Source organism: Taudactylus pleione, unplaced genomic scaffold (genome assembly GCF_031769625.1).
Source record: "Taudactylus pleione unplaced genomic scaffold, aTauple2 ptg000373l, whole genome shotgun sequence".
Lineage (NCBI taxonomy): Eukaryota > Metazoa > Chordata > Amphibia > Anura > Myobatrachidae > Taudactylus > Taudactylus pleione.
The window spans coordinates 605,949-633,079 of NW_028284774.1; positions in this window are offsets into that span (position 1 = coordinate 605,949).

Sequence of the window (27,131 nt, forward strand, 5' to 3'; positions counted from 1 at the left end):
CATTTTGAGCAGAGTGTGACAGACTCCTTCGGTGACTCTCTAGCCATTCTTAAAAAGGATATCTCTGGCTGGTCTTCCTTTTGCTCCAAATTAGATGTTCCACCTCATCCTCCTTGTGGGGAAAAATGGCAAAAGGTGTCCAGGTACCGCGTACCGGGGCCCTTTTCTGCAGACATAAATGATGTGGCTGACTTCTTCGGATCATTAGCGGGTACCTGCACTTCGCCATTTGCTTATAGGATTCAGCTCTATATCCCTATCTTCATTTGTAGTACTATCTGCATTCTTACATGTCCCTTCTATTTTCACATCCACTCTGTGGAGACTTTATTTCCTGGTTGTGGACTGGCTGGTTCTCTCAAGTTCAATGGGAGGTAATGTTTTTGCTCCTTACTAGCTTAGATTTTGTGCTCTATTTTATCACATTAATACCTGTTTTTGTTTATTTCTCTCCCCTGTCCCATCATTTTGTGCTCATACACTGACATGCAGACATTTCACCCGCTACCCTGATAGGTCTGCAAGGCTATGGTCTCCTGTAGGGATATCCTGAATGTTGTAAAGCTGGGATGCAAAGAGCCTTAGCGTACCAGAAAAGAGGTTGTGCTCCTTCCTCTCTCTGATGTGGTGTTCCTGCAGGAGACTCATTTCAAAGCCAGATCAGCTCCTAAGTATGGTGATTATTATTTTCCTTATGTGTTTTCTAGTACTAAACCTTTAGCTAAAACTAAAGGGGTGGCTATTCTGTTTTTGTACATTTTCCCATTGTGACATTACTATCCATGTTCTCGATTGGGCAGGGGATTATTGCTTATTTATTCATTGTTTAACCAAGATTTTACTTCTGTGTCCCTCTACACACCAAACCAGGGTCAACCCTTCTCCTTTTCCAGTGCTGGAGAGCCACAGGTTGGCAAGGTCTGTTCTAGAGTAAATGGACAAACTATATAAAGGCATCCTGATCCTGGGTGGTGATCTGAACTGGCCCCTGGATCTGCTCTTGGATACCACCAGGGGATGCTCCAAGACTTTATTTTAGACCCATTGCAAGGTATGATGCACATTCTCAGACCACCAGCTGATTGACCTCTGGCACTTGAAACATCCTTATGATAGGGAATACTCATTTTCTCTGTGCCCCACCAATTATACATCAACATTGACTATTTGTTTATGAACTGTAATTCACCTCATCCATGTCTCTTCTATTGGCCCAGTTACCTGGTCAGACCATGCTCCAATTTTCTGAGTGATAGATGTCCCTAATTCTATCCCTAAGCAGTGGTCTTGGTGGTTTTAATGAATCCCCCTTCAAGACCCACCTTGCCCACAAACTGTCTTTTTCATTAGGGGTACAGGAGGAATTGTTTCAGAAACAATTGGCTCTTAACAAATGACTCAATGATAAGATAAAATTAACTTATAGTATGTCACGGTCTGAGTATTCTTCAGATCCGGTTTGGGACCCTTGGACTGAATGGAGGTGCAGATGAAACGAGGAGGCTGTAACTCTTGCTCATGCATATAACCAGGAGTACAGGAACACTAGTGACAGTGTAGGAACCACAGACTTGTGATACACATAAATACCGAGCTGGAACTGGAGTGAACAGACCAGGGCCACTGGGCGACCCCTCACCTAGTGACCTGTGAAGGCCAGCAAGACAAGGGAAACGCTCCAGCAACAAGGGTGAATTCCAGGACTCAGAACAATATATTACTGGTAGATAAGAACTCAGAATTCAAGCCAGGAATCAGAGTTTTATGTAGTCAGAGTACAACTTGAGGAAGCTGTAACTCTGTCACTGCTCTGACGCAAGAACTGGAAATCAGAAACTGAGAGTCAGGATTAGTAATACAGCTTATTGGACACCGCAGTGTACAGACCGTATAGTGCACACTGAACCCTAGCCCTGGAACCAGCTACCTTCTCTGTACCAGCCCAAGACAATAGCACACAGCACAGGGAAACCAATACAACATCAGCACAATAGTATAACCTGATAACCTGGACAACCACCAAGCACAGAGTAAAACAGAATAGGTAACTTGCATGCACTGTCCCAGTGGTATGATGAAGACCGCGGCTGTACTCTCCGGCTATGACAGGTAACAGAACACAGCGGCAGATGGAAAGCAGGTCCATATGCAGCGTGGAAGCCGCAGCACTGACAGGTAACAGATCACAGCGCAAGATTATAAACAATGAGAATCCACAAAGTCACAGATAGGGTCAAAGAGAACACAATCACAGGACACAAGGAGGAAACTTGGAGCCTAGAACTATCCTGGGAAGGAACACGTAATGTTGCTCTCAGGAACTGGTTTAAATAGGAGGTGGTGAAAAGCCAATGGTCTAGCTGACCAGATGAGCACACAGCTGAGCTACTCAGGTGCATCAGGTAATTGAAATGGAATGTCCCTGCATAGGCCTGAGCTTTATCAGGAATGCTAAGACTCAGATTCGTGACATAGTAAATGTAGATACAAATTCTAGGTGGGGCAATAAACCTTGCAGACTCTCAGGTAGTGCTCTTTATAGGCAGAGAAGCCTGTCATACATTCAGAAAAAGAAAAATGCCACAGGCCCTTTTAAGCAATATTTTGAGGGTTTGTACAACCAGCCATCTTATTTCTTCTTTTAAGACTCTCTTGACCAGCAGCTGCCTTTTACCTTGATAAGGTCTCCTTCCCTAGATTACCGAATGAATCTGTAGCTCTATTAGAAAGGCCTTTTAAGAATTGGAGGAGGCTTTGTCCTCTACCCTGGCCCAGATGGCTTTAGCTCCACTTATTCTAAAACTTTTAAGGACAAATTTGACTCTTATACTGCAAATGTTCAATGGTATTTCAGATGATTCCCCTTTTCACCCTCAGGCTTTAAAGGTGCATATCATCTTTATTCCAAAAGAGAGTAAAGACCCGACCTGATGGTAAAGCTACTGACCAATATCACTCTTAAATGTTGTTGTGAAACTATTTGCTAAATTAATAGCCAATTGCCATGGCTACCAGATATTATCCATTGTGGCACCCTTCGCCCCCGGTAACTCGGAAAACATAATAAAAATGGATTTGATTCACTATGGGCCTGATTCAGACGCGAATACTTTTGTGTAGAAATGTGGTTTTTAATGTATTTGAAATGTTGATGTCTTATTAAGTTGTAAATGTAATCAGAGAAAGCCCATCAGTTAGCTCTGTGCCGTTTCTCCGTTTGAGCACTAGGACCCTAGTACTGCTGGAGGCGCGACCTCCAGACTTGTGCGCTACTGCACATGCATGTAGCAATTAGGAGTCCTATGCAAGTGACAGCACTATGTCGTTTGTCAGAACCATATCTGAAAAATTGGCTTTTTTCTTATGGATTGTGAAACTTCTACATGTTACATAGCATGATTTGTACTCATATAGTTATTAGACCGACGGCCAGCATGCCGCTGGTCTAAATCCCGATGGCTAAAGCCCGACACGGGACTTAAGATAGGCATAGAAATACAGACACCTATCTTAATCCCGATGTCTGGGGCGTCTGAACAGTTAGCCGTAGGGGGAAAAGGTTAGATTTAGGCACCCCCGGGGGGATTTAGGATTAGGACCCCCCCTTGGGGAGGGTTAGGGTTAGGCTGTAGAGAGGGGGGTTTAGGGTTATGCACCACTGGGGTTAGGAGGGTTAGGTTTAGGGTGCAGGAAGGGGGGGTTAGGGTTAGGCACCACCCTGGGAGTTTTAGGGTTAGGCACCACCAAGGGAGGGTTAGGGGAGGGAGAGGGGAGGGTTAGGATACTTAGCAGCCCCTGTCGGGATCTCCTCCTATTGGGATGAACAGCTGGTGGTATTTCAATCCCATTCTGTACTCTTTACATGTGTTATAAATTGGTAAGGAAGTTTCAGAACTGGCACTATGAAAGAATGCATTTTTATGTGCAGTTTGCTTTTCGTAAATTGCATGATTTCCAAACTGTACAAAAAACTACCAAAGGCCATGGGGTTTGTTAAGCGTGCCTTGTAGTAAATTTTTCCCTAGACATCACTGGTGACTTATGTGACCATATAAAATCACAAGGCCACATACTGCAGTTTGCAAGCCCCCAAGGGTCACTTGCGGTTTGAGTCTCCAAAACACTTTACAGTGAATCCCGTAATTTGACTCTGAAAACCGAATGTAAAAACACGGCTTAGTGAATCTCCACCTTTGATATCATTAGACTTCATAACAGACAGTGCATTATATCTAAGTAACGCTTCCCATTCATAGATCTTTGACCTCGTCATGAGATACACCCCAGCTCTTCCTCTCTATCTCAGACCTTTACTGCTCCTCCCTTCTTACACCCTTCTCTCACCCCTGTCTCCAAGACTTCTTTTGCTCTGTTCCCCACCTATGCATTTCCTTTTTCTAGACCCTCCCCAACCTAAAATCTTTTAAACACTACCTCTACACCCACCTCTTCATGTATGTCTACTCTGTTGTACCTACTCCTAGACCCTTCTATTCACTCCCTCCACTTTCTGCACTCACCACATTCCTTTGTGTCCCACTTGCTCCTACTGTCTTTCATTACCCCCTCCTAGTAGAGTGTAAGCTCTCATGGGCAGGGTCCTCTCTTCCCTATTACTCATATTCTTACCAACCTAGTCTCTCTTGTATGTCATTGTCATGTTTAATGCTGAGTTTATGTGAGTGCTCTGCTGTTTGTTTAACTGATATTCACAGAATTTGTATTTGTGCTACATATTATTGCTCTGGCAGGAAACATGTGCCACTTGTTTGTTAATTATATTCCCATATTTGTTATAAACATTCATGATGATGATGATGATCTTTCAAAATGGAGGCCAGGTTAGAACCTTCCTAATCCACAGCATAAATCCAACATAACCACAGCATAATCCTAACCATAACCACAGCATAAAGCTAACCCTAACCACAGCATAACCCTAACCATAACCACAGCATGACCCTAACCTTAACCACAGTATAAACATAACCATAACCACAGCATAACCATGACTCTAATCACAGCATAACCATGACCCTTACCACAGCATAACCCTAACCATAACCACAGCATAACCATAACTACAGCATACCCTAACCCTAACCACAGCATAACCCTAACTATAACCAAGGGCTGGACTGGGACTAAAAATAGGCTGTGGCATTTAAAGATCACATAGGCCCACCTCGCGTCAGAATCTGGCTCCTGGCATAGACACCTCCCCTTACTATTCCGGGCCCCTCCCACTTATTAGTCTATGCTCTTACAAATATAATTAATATTGGAACAACATACAAAGTACACATCATTCTCTGTTTTAAAATACATACAACAGCACATCCTGCAGGGGATTCAAACATGTGCCATAGTGCTGGAAAATGGACCAGATTTTTCTTCCCACCAGACAGATTGGACAAATATATCTATAGATGTGTACACAGCCTTAGGTAAAGCTGACACTTCATTGATGTAGGTCACACACAAAGAAAAGGGAAGGCATTTTCCCAATTGACCAAGCCCTAGTGCTGCCATCCACAGGTGAAGCAGGGAGAGTACGTGCCTAAGGCATGCACAAAAAAATCCAGGTGTGGTTTCGATGGGAAGGGGCATAACCACGTAATAGTACCCCCAATTCAAGTTATGCCACACAGTAGTGCCTCTTAGTCACATTATTATTATCCTCTATTTATATGGCACCACAACTGTTCCGCAGCACCTTACAAAGTACATAAACAAATAAGTGAACAAGAAACTAGTGACTTACAGTACAAAACAATACAGGGTAAGAATATGCTGCATTAGCAATCATAATGCTCAAAATAAGCAGCAGGGAGTCAGCAATCAAGTGTTAGATGCCCTTATGAGCAGTAAGGAGTAGAAGAAAGTATAAAGAGAAGCACATGATGGAAGAGGGCCCTGCTCGTGAGAGTTTACAATGTAAAGAAATTACACCGCACAGTAGTGTCCCTTATTCACATTACATCACACAGTAGTGCCCTTTTTCATATGTCACACAGTAGTGTCCCTTTTTCACATTACATCACACTATAATGTCCCTTTTTCACGTTACATCACACAGTAGAGCCCCCTAGTCACATTACGTCACACAGTAGTGTCCCTTAGTCACATTATACTACACGGTAATGTCCCTTCGTCACACTACACTGCACAGTAGTGTCCCTTATTCACGTTACGTCACACAGTAATGTCCCTTTTTCACGTTACGTCAGTGTCCCTTTTTCACGTTAAGTCACAGCGTAGTGTCCCTTAGTCACATTACACCACACAGTAGAGCCCATTCACGTCATGCCATCCAGAGCCCATTCATGTTTTGCCACACATAAGTAGTGCCCCTTATACATTATACTACACAGTAATGCCCCTTATACATTATGATACACACAATAATGCCCCGAGAAAACAGTACAGGTGCCATTTTTCTGGAGACCCACGAATGCGCAGTAGATTCTGGCACTAGGCCAGAATGTACAGTGCACCGCGGGACCGCCGGAAAGAGGATGGGCCTGCACTGAGTCTGCACGCAGGCCCCCTTCTCTCTCAAAACGACCCTGAGCATAACTTTAACCAGCATAACCCTAACCATAACCACAGCATAACCCTAACCACAGCTTAACCATGATCCTAACAGCAGTCTAACCCTAAAATGGACTATCGACATTCACAATATCAACATTATGAGAATGTCGACATTATGCCCATGTAGACTTTGTAAATGTCGACATTTTGTCCGTGTTGATATTCTGAATTTCGACATTTAGACAATGTTGAAATTCTGGTGTCAACATTCTGAATGTAGACATGGTGACTGCATACTGTACCTAGTGGATATGGCATACCTATGTGAATTGTAAAATCCAAATTAAGTGGTGGATTATCCAGCATGAGGTTATTATTATTATTATTGTTACATTGAAAAATGTATAACTGTGTCTGATCCTACACTGCCCTTTATCTTATGTATTAAAATGGCAGGGTATTTTTACACTATTGGTAGCTACTGTAATGATGGTCAGAATAGGAAACTGAACCTTAAATTAGCAACTTAAATTTATATTTATAGAGGAGACACTCCGGGATTGGGAAGTCTCAGGTGATATCTGTTTCTTTGATATGAGGTTGTGGCATATGTCAGACACAATGCTAATAAGGATTGCCACTCTCTGTAAATATTTAGAAAACACTGAGTCATTAATGGCTCTTAATTTACATCTGTATGTGTGTTCATTTAGCTTCTAATAGGTGATTAAGAATTGTAATGTTTTGGTCCATGCTATCGTGCTGGTTCCTTTGCTTTTATTGGTTTATTAGTAAGTACAGCAGTCCCTTTGAAATGTTGTAAGCACACTCCTTTGCCTTAGGGATATATGTACATACTCTAATTCTCCATATATATGCATATGCGACTCTACACATCCAGGATCACATTGTCTCTGCTATTCTATCTTTTTAAAATGACAAGAAAATATAAGGAGCCGGATAGATCCATCACTAAACAAACGAAAGATGAAAACCTTTTTCAATCTACATTTTTTTTTTCTGAGCAGCAGTTGGAACATGTCCCTGTAAACAACAATTTTGAACTATGCATATATCTACGCAGACAAATGGTTGACAGGATGTGTTGTTAGGAATAGAATGACATACACATCATTAGCTGGGTTATGAGACAAGATGCCTGGCAATTCTTTTCTCTTTTTTATTTTTTTACGTACTGGGTCTGTGCTACTCTGGGAATGATCTGTCAATTTGTAAACTATAAATAAATATTTAAATAGGGACAATTAAATAGGGCTGTCTGGGGTACTGATGTTGCAAATATCATTCCCTCATTTCTGCTTTTTATCTTATAAATGTGTGCGTGTAAATATCTAGCTATATACATAATATAAATATATATATATATATATTTATATATATATATATATATATATATATATATATATATACAGTCAGGTGCATAAATATTGGGACATTGACAAAATTTTCATAATTTGGCCTCTATTCACCACCACAATGGCTTTGAAATGAAACAAACAAGATGTGTTTTAACTGCAGACTTTCAGATTTAATTTGAGAGTAATTACATCCAAATCAGGTGAACGGTGTAGGAATTACAACGGTTTCTATATGTGCCTCCCACTTTTTAAGGGGCCAAAAGTAATGGGACAAACTAAACAATTCTAAATCTAACTTTGAATTTTTAAAACTTTGTTGCAAATCCTTTGCAGGCAATTACAGCCTGAAGTCTGGAACGCATAGACATCACCAGACGCTGGGTTTCATCCCTGTTGATGCTCTGCCAGGCCTCTACTGCAAATGTCTTCAGTTCCTGCTTGTTTTTGGGGCATTTTCCCTTCAGTTCTGTCTTCATCAAGTGAAATGCATGCTCAATTGGATTCAGGTCAGGGGATTGACTTGGCCATTGCATAACATTCCACTTTTTAGCCCTAAAAAACTCTTTGGTTGCTTTTGCAGTATGCTTCGGGTCATTGTCAATCTGCACTGTGAAGCTCCGTCCAATGAGTTCTGAAGCATTTGACTGAATATGAGCATATAATATTGCCCAAAACACTTCATAATTCATTCTGCTGCTTTTGTCAGCAGTCACATCATCAATAAATACAAGTGAACCAGTTTCTTTGGCAGTCATACATGCCCACGCCATGACACTACCACCACTTCCCTGATGAGGTGGTATGTTTTGGATCATGAGCAGTTCCTTTCCTTCTCCATACTTTTCTCTTCCCATCATTCTGGTACAAGTTGAGCCCTCTTACCTCATGTATTTTTCATCCTTTACTTACATCGTTATCTACTCTATACTCCAAATGTTTATATACCATGTACTTGTCCTGCAATGTCTTGTACTGTATGTCAGTGTTTTCTTGTTTTGTTCAAATGTTTATGTACTTTGTAAGGCGCTGCGGAACCCTTGTGGCGCCATAAAAATAAAAGATAATAATAATAAATAATAATAATAATCTTTGTCTCATCTGTCCATTGGATGTTGTTCCAGAACTGTAATGGCTTTTTTAGATGTTGTTTGGCAAACTCTAATCTGATCTTCCTGTTTTTGTGGCTCACCAATGGTTTACATCTTGTGGTGAACCCTCTGTAATCACTCTTGTGAAGTCTTCTCTTGATTGTTGACTTTGACACATAGACTCCTACCTCCTGGAGAGTGTTCTTGATTTGGCCAACCGTTGTGAAGGGGTTTTTCTTCACCAGGGAAATAATTCTTCTGTCATCCACCACAGTTGTTTTCCGTGGTCTTCTTGGTCTTTTGGTGTTGCTGAACTCTCCGATGCGTTTTTTTCTTTTTAAGAATGTTCCAAACAGTTGATTTGGCCACACCTAATGTTTTTGCTATCTTTCTGATAGGTTTGTTTTGATTTTTCAGCCTAATGATGGCTTGCTTCACTGATAGTGACAGCTCTTTGGATCTCATATTGAGAGTCGACAGCAACTGATTTGAAATGCAAATATCACACCTAGAATCAACTCCAGACCTTTTACCTGCTTAATTGATAATGAAATAACGAGGGACTAGCCCACACCTGTCCATGAAATAGCTTTTGAGTTGATAGTCCCATTACTTTTGGCCCCTTAAAAAGTGGGAGGCACATATAGAAACTGTTGTAATTCCTACACCGTTCACCTGATTTGGATGTAATTACCATCAAATTAAATCTGAAAGTCTGCAGTTACAGCACATCTTGTTTGTTTCATTTCAAAGCCATTGTGGCGGTGAATAGAGGCCAAAATATGAAAATTCTGTCAATGTTCCAATATTTATGCACCTGACTGTACATACCTATATATATATATATATATATATATATATATATATACATATATATTAGGGGTGAGCGGGTTCGGATTTCTGAAATCCGAACCCCCCCGAGCCCCCCCGATCCGAGTCCGATCCGAGTCAGGCTCGACTTTTCCCGCCTGACTCGGATCTGACATCGAGGCAAAACGTCATCATCCCGCCTTCCGAGTCTCGCGGGTTTTGGATCCTATATAAGGTACCCGCGTCGGCGCCATTTTCTCACTCGGCTGTGGACAGTGAAGAGGGAGGGTGGGAGTTAGTGCTGTGTAGTGTAGTGTAGTGTAGTGCTGCTGTTGTCCACTACTTCAAAGTCCATAGGGGCTGGCTGTGTTGTGCTGTGCTGCTGTTGTTAATAGGGGCTGTGTCCACTACTTCAAAGTCCATAGGGGCTGGCTGGACTGTGTTGTGCAGTCAGTTCTCCATAGGGGCTGTGTCCACTCCAAAGTCCTGTGCAGTGTCCCAGTCCTAAAGGGGTGCTGTAGTGTTGTCCAGGGGGTGCTCTGTCCATCAGGGGTGCTCCCCCCAAGTGCTAAAAAAATAATATATTTTCTGTGTTTGTGAATTGTGTGCGCAGTAGCCGCACGTGCATCAACAAAGTAGTGCCAAGCGTGCGCCTGTGTCATAAGTAAAGGGCCGGCTGGCTTGACCGTTAAAGGGTGCTGTAACCCCCGAAAGTACACTCCAGTCCAAACCAAAAAAAAATTATTTTCTGTGTTTGTGAATTGTGTGCGCAGTAGCCGCACGTGCATCAACAAAGTAGTGCCAAGCGTGCGCCTGTGTCATAAGTAAAGGGCCGGCTGGCTTGACCGTTAAGGGTGCTGTAACCCCCGAAAGTACACTCCAGTCCAAACCAAAAAAAAAATTATTTTCTGTGTTTGTGAATTGTGTGCGCAGTAGCCGCACGTGCATCAACAAAGTAGTGCCAAGCGTGCGCCTGTGTCATAAGTAAAGGGCCGGCTGGCTTGATCGTTAAGGGTGCTGTAACCCCCGAAAGTACACTCCAGTCCAAACCAAAAAAAAAATTATTTTCTGTGTTTGTGAATTGTGTGCGCAGTAGCCGCACGTGCATCAACAAAGTAGTGCCAAACGTGCGCCTGTGTCATAAGTAAAGGGCCGGCTGGCTTGACCGTTAAGGGTGCTGTAACCCCCGAAAGTACACTCCAGTCCAAACCAAAAAAAAAATTATTTTCTGTGTTTGTGAATTGTGTGCGCAGTAGCCGCACGTGCATCAACAAAGTAGTGCCAAACGTGCGCCTGTGTCATAAGTAAAGGGCCGGCTGGCTTGACCGTTAAGGGTGCTGTAACCCCCGAAAGTACACTCCAGTCCAAACCCAAAAAAAAATTATTTTCTGTGTTTGTGAATTGTGTGCGCAGTAGCCGCACGTGCATCAACAAAGTAGTGCCAAGCGTGCGCCTGTGTCATAAGTAAAGGGCCGGCTGGCTTGACCGTTAAGGGTGCTGTAACCCCCGAAAGTACACTCCAGTCCAAACCAAAAAAAAAATTATTTTCTGTGTTTGTGAATTGTGTGCGCAGTAGCCGCACGTGCATCAACAAAGTAGTGCCAAGCGTGCGCCTGTGTCATAAGTAAAGGGCCGGCTGGCTTGACCGTTAAAGGGTGCTGTAACCCCCGAAAGTACACTCCAGTCCAAACCAAAAAAAAATTATTTTCTGTGTTTGTGAATTGTGTGCGCAGTAGCCGCACGTGCATCAACAAAGTAGTGCCAAGCGTGCGCCTGTGTCATAAGTAAAGGGCCGGCTGGCTTGACCGTTAAGGGTGCTGTAACCCCCGAAAGTACACTCCAGTCCAAACCTAAAAAAAAATTATTTTCTGTGTTTGTGAATTGTGTGCGCAGTAGCCGCACGTGCATCAACAAAGTAGTGCCAAGCGTGCGCCTGTGTCATAAGTAAAGGGCCGGCTGGCTTGACCGTTAAAGGGTGCTGTAACCCCCGAAAGTACACTCCAGTCCAAACCAAAAAAAAATTATTTTCTGTGTTTGTGAATTGTGTGCGCAGTAGCCGCACGTGCATCAACAAAGTAGTGCCAAGCGTGCGCCTGTGTCATAAGTAAAGGGCCGGCTGGCTTGACCGTTAAAGGGTGCTGTAACCCCCGAAAGTACACTCCAGTCCAAACCAAAAAAAAATTATTTTCTGTGTTTGTGAATTGTGTGCGCAGTAGCCGCACGTGCATCAACAAAGTAGTGCCAAGCGTGCGCCTGTGTCATAAGTAAAGGGCCGGCTGGCTTGACCGTTAAAGGGTGCTGTAACCCCCAAAGTACACTCCAGTCCAAACCCCAAAAAAATTATTTTCTGTGTTTATGAATTGTGTGCGCAGTAGCCGCACGTGCATCAACAAAGTAGTGCCAAGAGTGCGCCTGTGTCATAAGTAAAGGGCCGGCTGGCTTGACCGTTAAAGGGTGCTGTAACCCACAAAGTACACTCCAGTCCAAACCAAAAAAAAAATTATTTTCTGTGTTTAGCCGCACGTATATATCAAATCGATATAACATAAATGGAGGACCAAACTTTCTCCGATAAAAATAAAATAGAGAAAGATCAAGAACCACTTCCTCCTAGTGCTGAAGCTGCTGCCACTAGTCATGACATAGACGATAACATGCCATCAACGTCGTCTGCCAAGGCCGATGCCCAATGTCATAGTAGAGGGCACATACAATCCCAAATGGCAAAGTTCAGGAAAATGACCTTGAAAAAGACATTTAAATCAGCTGAAGAGAAACGTAAACTTGCCAATATGCCATTTACGACACGGAGTGGCAAGGAACGGCTAAGGTCGATCCCTAGTATGTTCATGACTAGTGGTTCAGCTTCACATGACGATGGAAGCACTCCTCCCACTAAAAAAATCAAAAGAGTTAAGCTGGCAAAAGCACAGCGAAGAACTGTGCTTTCTAAGAAGATATCACAAATCCCCAAGGAGAGTCCAAGTGTGGTGGTGGTTGCGATGCCTGACCTTCCCAGCACTGGACGGGAAGAGGTGGCTCTTTCCACCATTTGCACGCCCCCTGCAAGTGCTGAAAGGAGCACCCACAGTCCACTTGCTGATATGCAAATTGAAGATGTCACTGTTGAAGTACAACAGGATGAGGATACTGGTGTAGCTGGCGCTGAGGAGGAAGTTGGCGAGGAGGATTCTGATGGTGATGTGGTTTGTTTAAATCAGGCTCCGGGGGAGACAGTTGTTGTCCGTGGGATGAAAAAGCCCATCACGGTCATGCCTGGGCAGAAGACCAAACATTCCACCTCTTTGGTCTGGCAATATTTCTATCCAAATCCGGACAACAACTGTCTTGCCATATGTACCATATGTAAAGGTGAAATAAGTAGGGGTAGGGACGTCAACCACCTAGGAACATCCTCCCTTATACGGCACCTGCAGCGCGTTCATAAAAAGTTACTGTCAAGTTCAGAAACTTTGGCTCAGACCGTAAGCAGTCCAGGGACACCTAAATCCCGTTGTCCTGTTGTATCCAAGCGCCTGCAAACCACACCGTCAACTCCCTCCTCGTCAATTTCCTCCTTAGTCAGGATCGGAAGTAGTCCTGCAGGCCATATCACTGGCATGACTGACTCTCCTATCCGGGATTCCTCCGGAGGATCCTGCATTGCTACGCCTACTGCTGCCGCTGCTGCTGTTGCTGCTGCTGCTGGGAGTCGTTCATCATCCCAGAGAGGAAGTAGGAACACCACTACTTTTACTAAACAATTGACCCTCCAACAGTCCTTAGCGAGGAGGATGAAGTACGACAGCAGTCATCCTGAAGCAAAACGTATAACTGAGGCCTTGACTGCTATGTTGGTGTTAGACGTGCGTCCGGTATCCGCCATTAGTGCATTGGGATTTAGACAATTGATGGAGGTAGTGTGTCCCCGGTTCCAAATCCCGTCTAGATTCCACTTCACTAGGCAGGCGATACCGAGACTGTACAGAAACGTCAGAAAAAGTGTCCTCAGTGTCCTGAAAAATGCCGTTGTACACAATGTCCACTTAACCACGGACATGTGGACAAGTGGAACAGGGCAGACTAAGGACTATATGACTGTGACAGCCCACTGGGTAGATGTATCACCTTACGCAGCAACAGCAGCAGCGTCACCAGTAGCAGCATCTCAGAAACGCCAGCTCGTTACAAGGCAGGCTACGCTGTGTATCACCGGTTTCAGTAAGAGGCACACCGCCGACAACCTCTTAGAGAAACTGAGGGAAATCATCGCCCAGTGGCTTACCCCACTTAGACTCTCCTGGGGATTTGTGATATCTGACAACGCCACCAATATTGTGCGGGCATTACATCTGGGCAAATTCCAGCACGTCCCATGTTTTGCTCACACAATAAACTTGGTGGTGCAGAATTTTCTGAAAAGCGACAGGGGCGTGCAGGAGACGCTTTGGGTGGCCCAAAAAATTTCTGGCCACTTTCGCCATTCAGCGACTGCGTGCCGAAGACTGGAGCGCCAGCAAACACTCTTGAACCTGCCCCGCCATCACCTGAAGCAAGAGGTTGTGACGCGGTGGAACTCAACCCTCTATATGCTTCAGAGGATGGAGGAGCAGCAAAAGGCCATACAAGCCTATACATCCACCTATGACATAGGCAAAGGAGGGGGTATGCACCTGACTCAAGCGCAGTGGAGAATGATTTCCGTGTTGTGCAAGGTTCTTCAGCCCTTCGAACTTGCCACACGTGAAGTCAGTTCAGACACTGCCAGCTTGAGTCAGGTCATTCCCCTCATCAGGCTTTTGCAGAAGCAGCTGGAGAAAGTGAAGGAGGAGCTAAGACGGAGCGATTCCGCTCGGCATGTGGGACTTGTGGATGAAGCCCTTCATTCGCTTTGCCAGGATTCCAGGGTGGTCAATCTGTTGAAATCAGACCACTACATTTTGGCCACCGTGCTCGATCCTAGGTTTAAAGCCTATGTGGTGTCTCTCTTTCCGGCCGACACAAGCCTGCAGAGGTGCAAAGACCTGCTGGTGAACACACTGTCAGCTGAAGCGGAACGTGACACGTCAACGGCTCCTTCTTCATTTTCTCCCGCAACTGGGGCTGCCAGGAAAAAACTTAGGTATCCTAAGCAACCCGCTGGCGGTGATGCAGGGCAGGCAGGACCAAGTTTGGACATCTGGTCCGGACTGAAGGACCTGGCAACAATTTCTGACATGTCTACTGTCACTGCATATGATACTGTCACCATTGACAGAATGGTGGAGGATTACATCGGTGACAGCATCCAAGTAGGCATGTCAGACAGTCCATACCTGTACTGGCAGGAAAAAGAGGCAATTTGGAGGCCCCTGTACAAACTGGCTCTATTTTACCTGAGTTGCCCCCCCTCCAGTGTGTACTCCGAAAGAGTGTTTAGTGCAGCCGGGAACCTTGTCAGCGAAAGGCGTAGGAGGTTGCTTCCACAGAATGTGGAGAACGTGATGTTCATCAAAATGAATTATCAGCTCTTCCAGGGAGACCAGCCTCCAGAAGGTACAGAGGGACCTGTGGTGGTGGATTCAAGTGGGGACGAGTTAATACTTTGTGAGGATGAGGATGTACACACTGAAGAGGGTGAGGAATCGGTGGATGAGGAGGATGAGGATGACATCTTGCCTCCGTAGAGCCAGTTTGTGCAGGGACACATTAATTGCCAGCTTGTTTTGTGGGGGCCCAAACGAACCAATCATTTCAGCCACAGTTGTGTGGCAGACCCTGGCGCTGAAATGATTGATTTGTTAAAGTGTGCATGTCCTGTTTATACAACATAAGGGTGGGTGGGAGGGCCCAAGGACAATTCCATCTTGCACCTCTTTTTTTCTTTGCATTATGTACAGTTTGGGGCCTAGTTTTTCTAACTGCCATCCTGTCTGCCACTGCAGTGTCACTCCTAGATGGGTCACGTGTTTGTGCCGCCCACTCGTGTCGCTTAGCATAGTCATCCAGCTACCTCGGTGCAACCTTTTGGACATAAAAACACTATTGTGAGGTGTGAGGTGTTCAGAATAGACTGGAAATGAGTGGAAATTAAGGTTATTGAGGTTAATAATAGCATAGGAGCAGAAAAACCTACAAATTCTGTGATTTTAGCTGTTTTTATGCTTTTTTTCAAAAAAATACAGATCCAAAACACAAAACCCAGAACCCAAAACACGGAAGGGTGGTTTTGGCAAAACCAATCCAGATCCAAAACACGAAGAAAGATCCAGATCCAAAACCAAAACACAAAACACGAAAAGTGGCCGGTGCACACCCCTAATATATATATATATAGATATATTATATATAAACATATACAAAATTTGACCATATCTCACACACTGCACTGCAAAAACTCTAATCCATGCACTCATTATTTCCCGCATTGACTATTGCAATAGTCTCCTTATTGGTCTTCCCAAAAACAGGCTAGCGCCATTACAATCCATTATGAATGCAGCTGCGATGCTTATCTTCCTTGCCAAACGTTCATCGTCTGCTGCCCCGCTCCGTCAGTCCCTCCATTGGTTGCCGGTTTTCTACCGTATTCAATACAAAATACTGTTACTTACACATAAGGCCATTAACCGAATAACACCAACATACATCTCTTCACTCATCTCAAAATATCTCCCAACCCGACCTCTCCGCTCAGCACAAGATCTGCGTCTCTCATCCCCGCGCATTACTTGCTCCCATTTACGGTTACAGGACTTTCTTTGGGCTGCACCCACTCTATGGAATGCCTTACCACACACAATAAGACTTACCTCTAGTCTTCAACCCTTCAAGCGTTCCCTGAAAACTCACCTCTTCAGACAAGCTTATCAGATTCCAAAACTGACCACATAACCTTCCTAGCTTTCATGTCTTATTACATCCCCTCTCACAGTCCACACATAACCTAACATATTGTCTTTCTTTCACATACTCCTGACATTTTGCCGACATTCCTGTGTGACTGGATCATGCAGCCCACCAAGAAACTCTGCATTCTGGCCGGACCAAATTGCAATATATAGCACCTATCCTTGTGTATCAATGCCTATTTCCCTATAGATTGTAAGCTTGCAAGCAGGACCCTCTTACCTCTATGTCTGTCTGTTATTACCCTGTTTTGTTCTATCAATGTTTCCAATTGTAAAGCGCAACGGAATATGCTGCGCTATATAAGAAACTGTTAATAAATAAATAATAAATATTATATATATATATATATATACACAGTACTGTGCAAAAGTTTTAGGCAGGTGTGTAATAAATGCTGCAGAGTAAGAATGCTTTAAAAAAATGTAAGTGTTAATAATTTACTTTTATCAATTAACATAATGCAAACTGAATGAACAGAAGGGAAATTTAAATCAAATCAATATTTGGTGTGATCACTCTTTTCCTTCAAAACAGCATCAATTCTTCTAGGTACACTTGCACACAGTCTTTGAATGAACTCGGCAGAGAGGTTGTTCCAAACATTTTGGAGAAGTAACCACAGATCTTCTGTGGATGTAGGCTTGCTCGAATCCTTCTGTCTCTTCATGTAATCCAAGACAGACTTGATAATGTTGAGAACAGGGCTCTGTGGGGGCCATATTATCACTTCCAGGACTCCTTGTACTTCTTACATGGAAGATAGTTCTTAATGACATTAGCTGTATGTTTGGGGTCATTGTCCTGCTGCAGAATAAATTTGGAGCCAGTCAGATGCTTCCCTGATGGTATTGCATGATGGATAAGTATCTACCTGTATTTCTCAGCATTGAGGACACCATTAATCCTGACCAAATACCAACTCCATTTGCTTAAATGCAGCCCCAAACTTGCAAGGAACCTCCACCACGCTTCACTGGTGCCTACCGCTCTCCAGCCCTGTATCAGCCAAATATTTCACATTTTGACTCATCAGTCCAGAGCACCTGCTTCCATTTTCCTGCACCCCAGTTCCCATGTTTTCGTGCATAGTCGATTGGCCTTGTTTCCACGTTAGCCTTTTGTCTGCAATTCTTCCCTGAAGACCACTTCTGGCCAGACTTCTCCAAACAGTGGATGGGTGTACATTGTACCTGAGTCCCACTGGTTTCTGCCAGTTCTGAGCTGATGGCACTGCTGGATATCTTTCGATTTTGAAGGGAAGTACTGTAAGCATGATGTGTCTTTCATCTGATGCACTAAGTTTCCTTGGCCGACCACTGCGTCTACGGTCCTCAACGTTGCTCGCTTCTTTGTGCTTCTTCAAAAGAGCTTGAACAGCACATCTAGAAACCCCAGTCTGCTTTGCAATCTTTGCCTGGGAGAGACCTTGCTGATGCAGTATAACTACCTTGTGTCTTGTTGCTGTGCTCAGTCTTGCCATGGTGTATTACCTGTGACATGAAACTATCTTTCACAATCTCACCTTTGTAACAGAGTTTGGCTGTTCCTCACCCAGTTTTAAGCCTCCCAAACAGCTGTTTTCCTTTCAGTTAATGACTGTTTCAGCCTACATATGAAAATGATGATCATTATCACCTGTTTGGTACGATTGGTTAATCATACAACTGACTATAATCCTACAAAATCCCTGACTTTGTGCAAGTGTACCTAGAAGAATTTATGTTTTTTTGAAGGCAAAGGGTAGTCACACCAAATATTGATTTGATTTATATTTCTCTTCTATTCATTCACTTTGCATTTTGTTAATGAATAAAAATAAACTATTATCACTTCTATTTTTGAGAGCATTCTTACTTTGCAGCATTTTTTCCCCACCTGCCTAGAACTTTTGCACAGTATTGTATATATAAATTATTATATTGAAAGAAAAATATAGAGTACCTAAAAGTATATAAAAGTAACAAGTTCCACTCACAAAAGTGAATAAGCAAGAGGGACAATTGAAAACATACACTTGGTTCTTTAGTCATATGAGCTGTGTGGAGATCAGCCAATAGAAAATAAATAAAAAATAAAAATAAATAAATCATTGTGTGCACTAGTGTATTTTCCACCATCACAATGTATAATTAAACTCTTAAACCCAAACTTAGGAACATATTAGTTCCGAAAAGAATATTAGGTATTGGTCTGGAGCAGAGTTGCAGAGTTGTAGCATGTGGCCAGGGCACATGGAGCAAGTGCGTACTACGGCGTCCTCCCCCCCCCCCCCCTCTGCCAAGTATGCCAGGGAGGAGGCATGCCCAGCATGTGGGGATAAACTAAATGGAAATTAAAATAAACATTATGAGCAGTATCAACTGGGGTATAAAGGGCTACATATAGTACAGTTTTATCTGTACTCAATAAAAATACACCTTACCTATATGGTGGTTTCTCTGCAATAGAGTCTTCTGTTGGTACTCACTCTTCATATAGGAAATGGTCCGGAAGATGTCTGTTTGTGTAGTGTAAATAATGTCATCATCATACAACAGCCCCCTGTCACACTAGCCCCCTTTCTCTTCAGCCCCGTCACACCAGGGTTGAGTATAGATCCCCTTCAGTTAATGCACCCGGCAGTGACGTGGAGTGAAGGCGGAAGTGTGGTGCCTCTAAAGCGATGTTACTTTAGAAACTTGTACCCTCACGGGCTTACTTCGTCACCACGCTTCGGGGATGGGCAAGTTACTATTCCCGATCAATGTCCACGTGGATAGTAACTGATGACGTCAGGGTACATTTACTGAGGGGGCTCTATCCCCAACCGTCTCATTAGCCCCTTGCCACACTAGCCCCATGTCACTCCAGCCAACCCCCTCCCCTGCCTATATAATATAAGCTCTCTCTCTCTCTCTCTCTCTATATATATATATATATTTATATATATATATATATATATATATATATGCAGGGTGAAACATACATACATACAAGCATGGTCACACATACATACGGGCAGGGTCACACATACATACATTAATACATTTATACATATACACATACAGACAGGGTCACACAAAAACAGGCCGAAAGATTCACACATACACACATACAGGCAGGGAGGGTGATAGACATAACCATAACTGGATACCTCTCTCACCTTTAAGTGGACCCGGCAGCTTTTTCCTCCATGTTACAGGATAGATTCCCATCGACGTGCTGCTGTAGCCCCGCCCTCTGCTGGCGTCAGATTAGCATGTGTTGAGCTCCACAAATCAGGGCTCAGCATAAGCACCTCTGACCACGGAGTCTCACACTAGAGCAGCAGGAAGGCAGGACTGGAGCTGCTGCTCTGTATCCATAGCACCTGGCAGGCTGGACACGGACCCAGCAGGCTGTCAGCTATTTGACAGCTGATTCCGGAGGCCGACTTCAGGGCACCCTCTGGCAACTTCGGCGCCCGGAGCTCGCGCTCCGGTGGAACCGCTCTCCCTATGCCCCTGGTCTGGAGTAATATAAAAACAATACACATTAGACTGAATAAAAATGGTAGGTAGCACACGTACAGAATAACATAAAATAGGGCGCTTATCTGTCCATAGAGGATTCTCAGGTACAGAGTCACAGTCCCAGTGTGCTTCATCTCTCAGGTAGATCTATATATATATGTTTATATATATGAATAACTTAACAGTGACGTATATAAATGGGATATTTATGTGATTCTTGCTTATTTATTGCAGTGGGTTAATTGCAATATAACAGTTTTAGCAGTCATGTCATTGAGACCATGATGCAGAAATGAAAAGGTGGTGATTCATATACAGATGCCACGAGTAGTGAACAATATGATGCACATTGACGTATCCCATTCCGTTATGGTGACAGCTGACAAGTATTTAAGCTATTTAAGCTGCCCACACATGCACAAATCTAATGACATTAGCAAAACAAAGCACCTGCATGACACAGCAGGTGTGGGTGCTGCTACCTGCTTTATATTTATCTTATTTTAAAGGACGCATCTAAAAGAATTCATTCTCTTCCTGCATCAAATAAGTTTGCATCTAACATTACTATACTGTAATTAATCCATACTAGTAATATTATATGCTGCAGACAAAGTAGAATTTATTAGATTAATCACAGACATGTAGTCATGAGAAGTTCAAAGTCATTTTTTGCTTCTGTAGAGACATCATAAGTATTGCAAGAAATAAAATACAGATGACAAGAAAATTGCAAAGTACATCATACAGCTTATGGGAGATATGAAATCCATACTATAACATTATGATGATGATTATTATTATTATTATTATTATTATTATTATTTAATAATGCTTTAGAGCAAAGGGATCATAATACCAGTAAAAAACATACAATCAGAAAAAAATATGGTCCTGCCCAAATTAGCTTACAATCTAAAAGTGAATATCCACTACGCGACCCAGGGAAGACAGTACAATTATGACATTGTAATTGTACCATCAGTGCCTACACTGAACATTTAGTCATTCAGTGTAGGCACCCTACATCATCCCCGAACATGGCCAATCTGTCGTTATCGGCAGATTTACCGGCATGTTCGGACGATGATTGATGTAGGAAACGACCAGCGGGAGCGTGCATCGCTGGTCTTTTCCGACATTTTAGTTCTCGATTCAAGCACGATTAATGGAAGACTGAACAATAACGATGTCATTATCGTTCAGTCGTCCATTAATATCTGCTAGTGGATATGTGTCTTAAGAGGTGTGGGTAACAATTGGGAAAGTGTGTGGCTACTGTAAGACAGAAGCATTAGTCATTCATATTGAAGTAGCCATTGGCGACTGTCATTTTTGTGCAGCAACCAGTGGTCTCATATGGCTGGAATGAGTAAATACAGTGCAATGTGAAGACATGGAAGATAAACAAGTCATTGTAAACATTTAGTTTCTGGCAACCATGACTTCACCATTTATATTAGTGAGAAATGTCAGCAAAACCACATGTTTTGGTTTCAGTTCTAAATCCATATTTGTGTTTTTGTTTTTAGCAAAAGTGCCCTGATGTGTTTTGGTTTTGCATTTCAATGAAATCTTCAAATCAGGTAAAAGCATAGAATTTGGAGCTATTTTTTTGTCCTACAGTAGTAATTAGTGAATAACATTAATTTACATACAAGCATTTGGTTGGTTAAAATTAGCGATAGACACAATGGCACAAAAACATGGTGGTTTAAGATAAGACACCTATCAAACATACAGGCAGAGTATGGGCTGATAGGATGGTTGCTTAGTTAAGGAATATCCAAGATGAGCCTCACCCACACGTGTAATGATTTGAAGAAGACATTGTTTGTCATTCTCAATGTTATACAGCATGTAAGAAATGAGGATGGATAACTGTGGCAGTAACCAATGCCAGGTCATTTGCTGAAAGTAGATTCACCAAGGTGTGCTGCACTCAGAAGCACAAAATGTTTTGAAAAAACAAACAATTGACAGCTTTCATTTTAATTAATTATTGATTAGGTAATTATTTAAATGATTTGATTAGATACTGATTAAATTACTTGATTCCAATGTGTGACAAGCAAAGGGATAGCAAAAATGGTTTGAAAAAGAAGGTCCTGTGACAAACCTAGAAACACCACAGTAGCCCTTGCCCAGAATTCAAATGGTTTGCAAAAACAAAAGAAAAATGTTGGAATTCTCAACATTATGCAGCATGCAGAATATGCAGAGGGATAGCAGCAGCAGCAAGAATAAGGAGGACACTTCTCAAACTTAAAACACAACAGTGGGCCAAGCCCAGAAGTCAAATGGTTGAGAAAGATGATTGACATATTTTCTTTTTTCACATTAATAATTTTTGCAAAGCAACATGTGACATGTAGAGCGATAGCACTGGCAGAGTGCGCAATTTAAAAAAAAAAATTCAGTCAGTCAATCACCAATTGCAAGCTGTCAAAATTCCAAAGCCCAAAAGTGAAATGGTTTGAGAAAAATGATTGGCTTTTTTCCTTTATCCACATTAATTATTTATTTTTTAACAGCTACGAGTGACATGCAAAAGGAATGCAGTGGCAGAGAGTTTATATAAAAAATAAAGATTCACCAACAAACCAGCCCAAACCCCCAATATAAACAGAACAAAACAAAATTATCCTTGGCCCTAACTACCCATTTTCATGTTGTATATGAAAAAGGATATGCACAATTTTTGAAACCACGCACTTCAGCATTTTAGTAGTTATGCACTTCACATTTTGTGGCTAAAGTGCTTGCTTTCTTTGGGCTCTCACAAAAAAAACGGTTGTTGGACTTTAAACTAGATATGGTTTTTAGTAAGTTACTAATGGGCTTTAGGCTAAAAGTGGTCATCTTCCTCAAGGTTTACAATGTCACCATTTTCATCATACTTGATACTGATGTTAAGATCATCATCACACATTATTAGTTTATCACTTGATGTAGTGTTAGAGTTTTCTGTTTGTAGTTTGCATAAATGGTATTCCTAATATAATTTGTAGTTAAATTTCATGAACATCAATTTTCTTATTTCTTTTTTAGTCGCCTTCCTGTATGTGCTAAACACACTTTCAGAGTACACAATGGAGGGTGGGCATCTTAGGTACACCATGGCAGATTTTACAAGGTTCTATAAATTGCCTTTTTTTGGCTCCCAGGATTCAAAGAAATTGTTGAGATGCTAAATTCTACAGTGCCATTAATGTAATCTTCCATTGTTCTACCAATACTAAGTGTATCAGATTGAGAGGTGATTGTGGAGTCATCATATCATATTGGGCATTTGGCTTAAGCCTTATCACGTATTACCTTATATTACACTGGTACACTGTGTTGACTCATCTTCAGTATGACTTAGAAAAGGCAATTTTTCTGGTAGTAACATGTGTAGGAGAATCTGAAGCAGGGGACGTGTCTTGTGAGACTTTAGTTGGCAACTTGCTCACAAGGAGCTGTGTGCATGGTTACCAAAATGTAGTAATTCAATTTGAAGATGCAGCCAACACTTGGATCCTGGTGAAACAAATATAGAACTTGATTTGCAGCATACATAACATAATTGCTTACTTTCATACCACCAGCTCTCTAGCTCTTTAAAGTAGTTTGATTAAGGGTATGAATAGACAGGCTGGCAGAGTCTGACCTTATTTTATTTGTTATACTTTCAGATGGTTTGCATAAAACAGAAAATATTCTCCAGTATGCTGCAGTAAGGTGGTAGCCTGTCACCCCTCTCCCTATGTCTTAGCTTGATGTGTAGGTCTTGATGGCTTGCTTCTGTTCCTCCAGTCACTGAAGCAAATAAAGTGTGGATTTCCACCTCATTACTACATCTAGCTTCAGTTGGTGGTATGGCAGATTATATATTATCTGCAGCTGCTGCAATGTTCTGCATGTGATAACCAAATAGCAAAAATTACTTCAAATTATTTTACGGGCCACCAACATAGTCTCTCGCATGGTTTCGTTTATTTATTGAAATTCGGAACCACTAAAGGAGCCTATCCATTTAACGACATGAAAGTCTGAACGTCCAGCGTTCAGACTTTCATGTCGCAGAGGTGCGGGCACCGCACTGAAAGACGTCGCTGAACGTCTTCAGTGCAGGAGCCCAACCTCCCTATCTATAAACATGCCGAACCTGACGACCGTCGTCAGGTTGACGGGCATGTTCGATAGATAGTCGGGTTCGGGAAGGACCCAGCATGCACGCGCATCGCTGGTCCTTGCCGGCTATCCACTTGCAGAATTTTCTGCACGCTCCGACCAAAACCTCCTGGTTTTGGTCACATCGTGCAGAAAGTCGGCAAATGGATAGGCCCCTTAAGTTTATTTAATGTGCAAAGTATGGCATGTGTTTAAATTTGCCCACAATATTGATGATAAGGGAGATTGCATGAGGTATCTATTCAAACTGCTGGTACTGTAGCTGATGCTTGTTACTATACATGATTTTACAGCTTTTGATGGAACACTTAAATGAACTTAAATTATTCTTCTCTTTTAAAACCTAATATGTAGGTTCAGGACTGTTATCAGAAATTTTGGAGCTCGGGACTGACAAAATTGTCAGGACCCAACCCCGCCCCCCTGTATTTCTGCAACTCCAACCCCACAGGGTCTTTCCAGCTCCAACCATCACCCGTTCTGTCTCCCCAGCCAGCACCCCTTCTGTCTCTCCAGCCAGCACTCAGTTTGTCTCTCCATCCAGCACCCCTTCTGTCTCACCAGCCAACATCCCTTTTGTCTCCTCAGCCAGCACACTTTGTCTCTCTGGCCAGCACCCCTTCTGTCTCCCGAGCCAGCACCCCTTCTGTCTCTCCAGCCAGCACCCAGTTTGTCTCTCTAGCCAACTACTGCAGCCAGCCCCCAGTAGCCCACAACCACTAACCTTCTCCTGTGTCTTCTGGCATCTCCTCTTCATTCATGCAACTGTCTCCTCTGTTAGTGGTGCGGCGCATGTGATGTACAGCTGCCCAGAAGGACCCCATGGTAATTGTTAGGATAGATCCATCTATAACCTCTGCCTGCACTGCTGCAGTCCCCCGTGATGGCTGCCCTGTGCAGGGTCTAGGATGAGCAATGTGTTTTTCTTCTGTCATGTAATAAAAATAAACAACATACCATAGTCTAACAACGTACAAAAAAAAAAAAAAAGAGTACAGATATAAGATACTGAGAAAAGTCTCAAAGGCAATAGTAGGTTCTCTGGTTCCGTCAGTCCTGTTTTGGTGATGTGATTACTTGTAAGCGACTTAAGGCCTGATTCAGCATGGATCGCAATTACAACCGTATACGCAGATTGGCCGATTGTTGCGTACTGTGCATGTGTATGTACCGCACTGCGTATGAGTGCCTATCACACTGTGATTAAGGACGCATTGTAGAATCCATCGCAGAGTGTGTGACATGCTGTGAGCGTTTGGGGGTGGTGATGGGGGAATGGTTGCAGACATGCAGGTGTGCCTGTCCATTGGAACGCCGCTGCACGGGCATGCATAAATTATCCACTGCGACACCCTAAGCAGCCTGAGTACTCACTGCGTGCAATGAGATTTGAAAATTCGGAGACAGGTCAGAGCTGCTGTAATTGTGCGTGAGGGCCGATGTTCTCCGATGTTAACAATGTATACGCAGGACTGATAGCAGTGATGTGCGGTCAGTTGAGGCAGAACCTTTCTTGTCATGCTTGGGTATACTCCAGAGTCTTAACTATAAAAATTATAAGAAAAATGTACAGAAAATATTATAATTATCGTCTTTCTAATATTCTATTCATTTTTATAGTAATAACTCTGGAGTAAAAAGTGTATGGCAGGGGTGAGGCACTGCCTCCCCTGTCTACCTTTTCCGCACATCCCTGATCAAAACACACCAAATTTCCTGCACTATACTATATACTGCTGCACCTTTGTATAATGCCCACATGTACCCTGGAGATCATATATGTATCTGTAAATCTGGCTCTGATAGTAGCAAGTGCCTCCCCTGCCATTTACGTCACCACACGTCACTGACTGCGAGGTATTACGATTGGGAGAAGGCAGTAGTGGGCGTCTCTATGCTGGCTGAGCGGTGGTAGGCATTAGCATATTTTCGCAGATGCATTGTGTGCGATTACGCAGGTGCGATCGCAATTGCAATCTGTGCTGATTCAGGGTCTCATTCAGACCTGCTCGCGAGCGCAGGATGCTCGCAAGCGGGTCAATGGTACCCAAATGCGCATGCGCATGACGGAGGGAGCTCCGTCGTGCGCATGCACGAGACCCGAATAACGACGGCCAAGCCATCGTTATGGGTCTCGCACTAAAGGGGGCGTGCTGTCGATGGTGACTGACAGCACGCCCCCTTTAGTGGGCGTGCCGGGGGCGTGGTTGCCAGACGGAGGCGTTCCCATGGGAACGCCTACCGTCTGGGTCCATCCCCACTGACATAGAGCCAAAATCCCTCCTGGGCTTGCGGCAGCGAGACCCTACCGCAGGGTCTCGTTGCAAGCCCGATGGTCGCGATGGTCTTGACCATCGTGACCATCATCATGGACGCTCGCATAAGTTGTGGGTGGTCACCCACAGCTATGCGAGCGTCCAAGAGGCTGCTCCATTTTCAGGTAGGAGGGCCCGGATTCAGAGCGAGCGCTCTGGTCAGAGCGTCCGGCTCTGAATCAGACCCTCAGGCCCTTAGTTATGATCAGCATTGAACACAGATTCTATATCAAGGTTCTCCTCATTCTCAACTTCCCTTGAAATCCTCAGTAAGGTATATGGAAAGTGAATGGGGAGGGCATACAATATTTCATCATACTTTAACATACTTTAAAACATACAGTAATTACTCTTTTCAAAGGACATATAAACTGCTTACAGTAAGGATAAAATACAACTAAATGTATTTGTACCTTATTTTCACATCAAATGGGCCTTGTATGT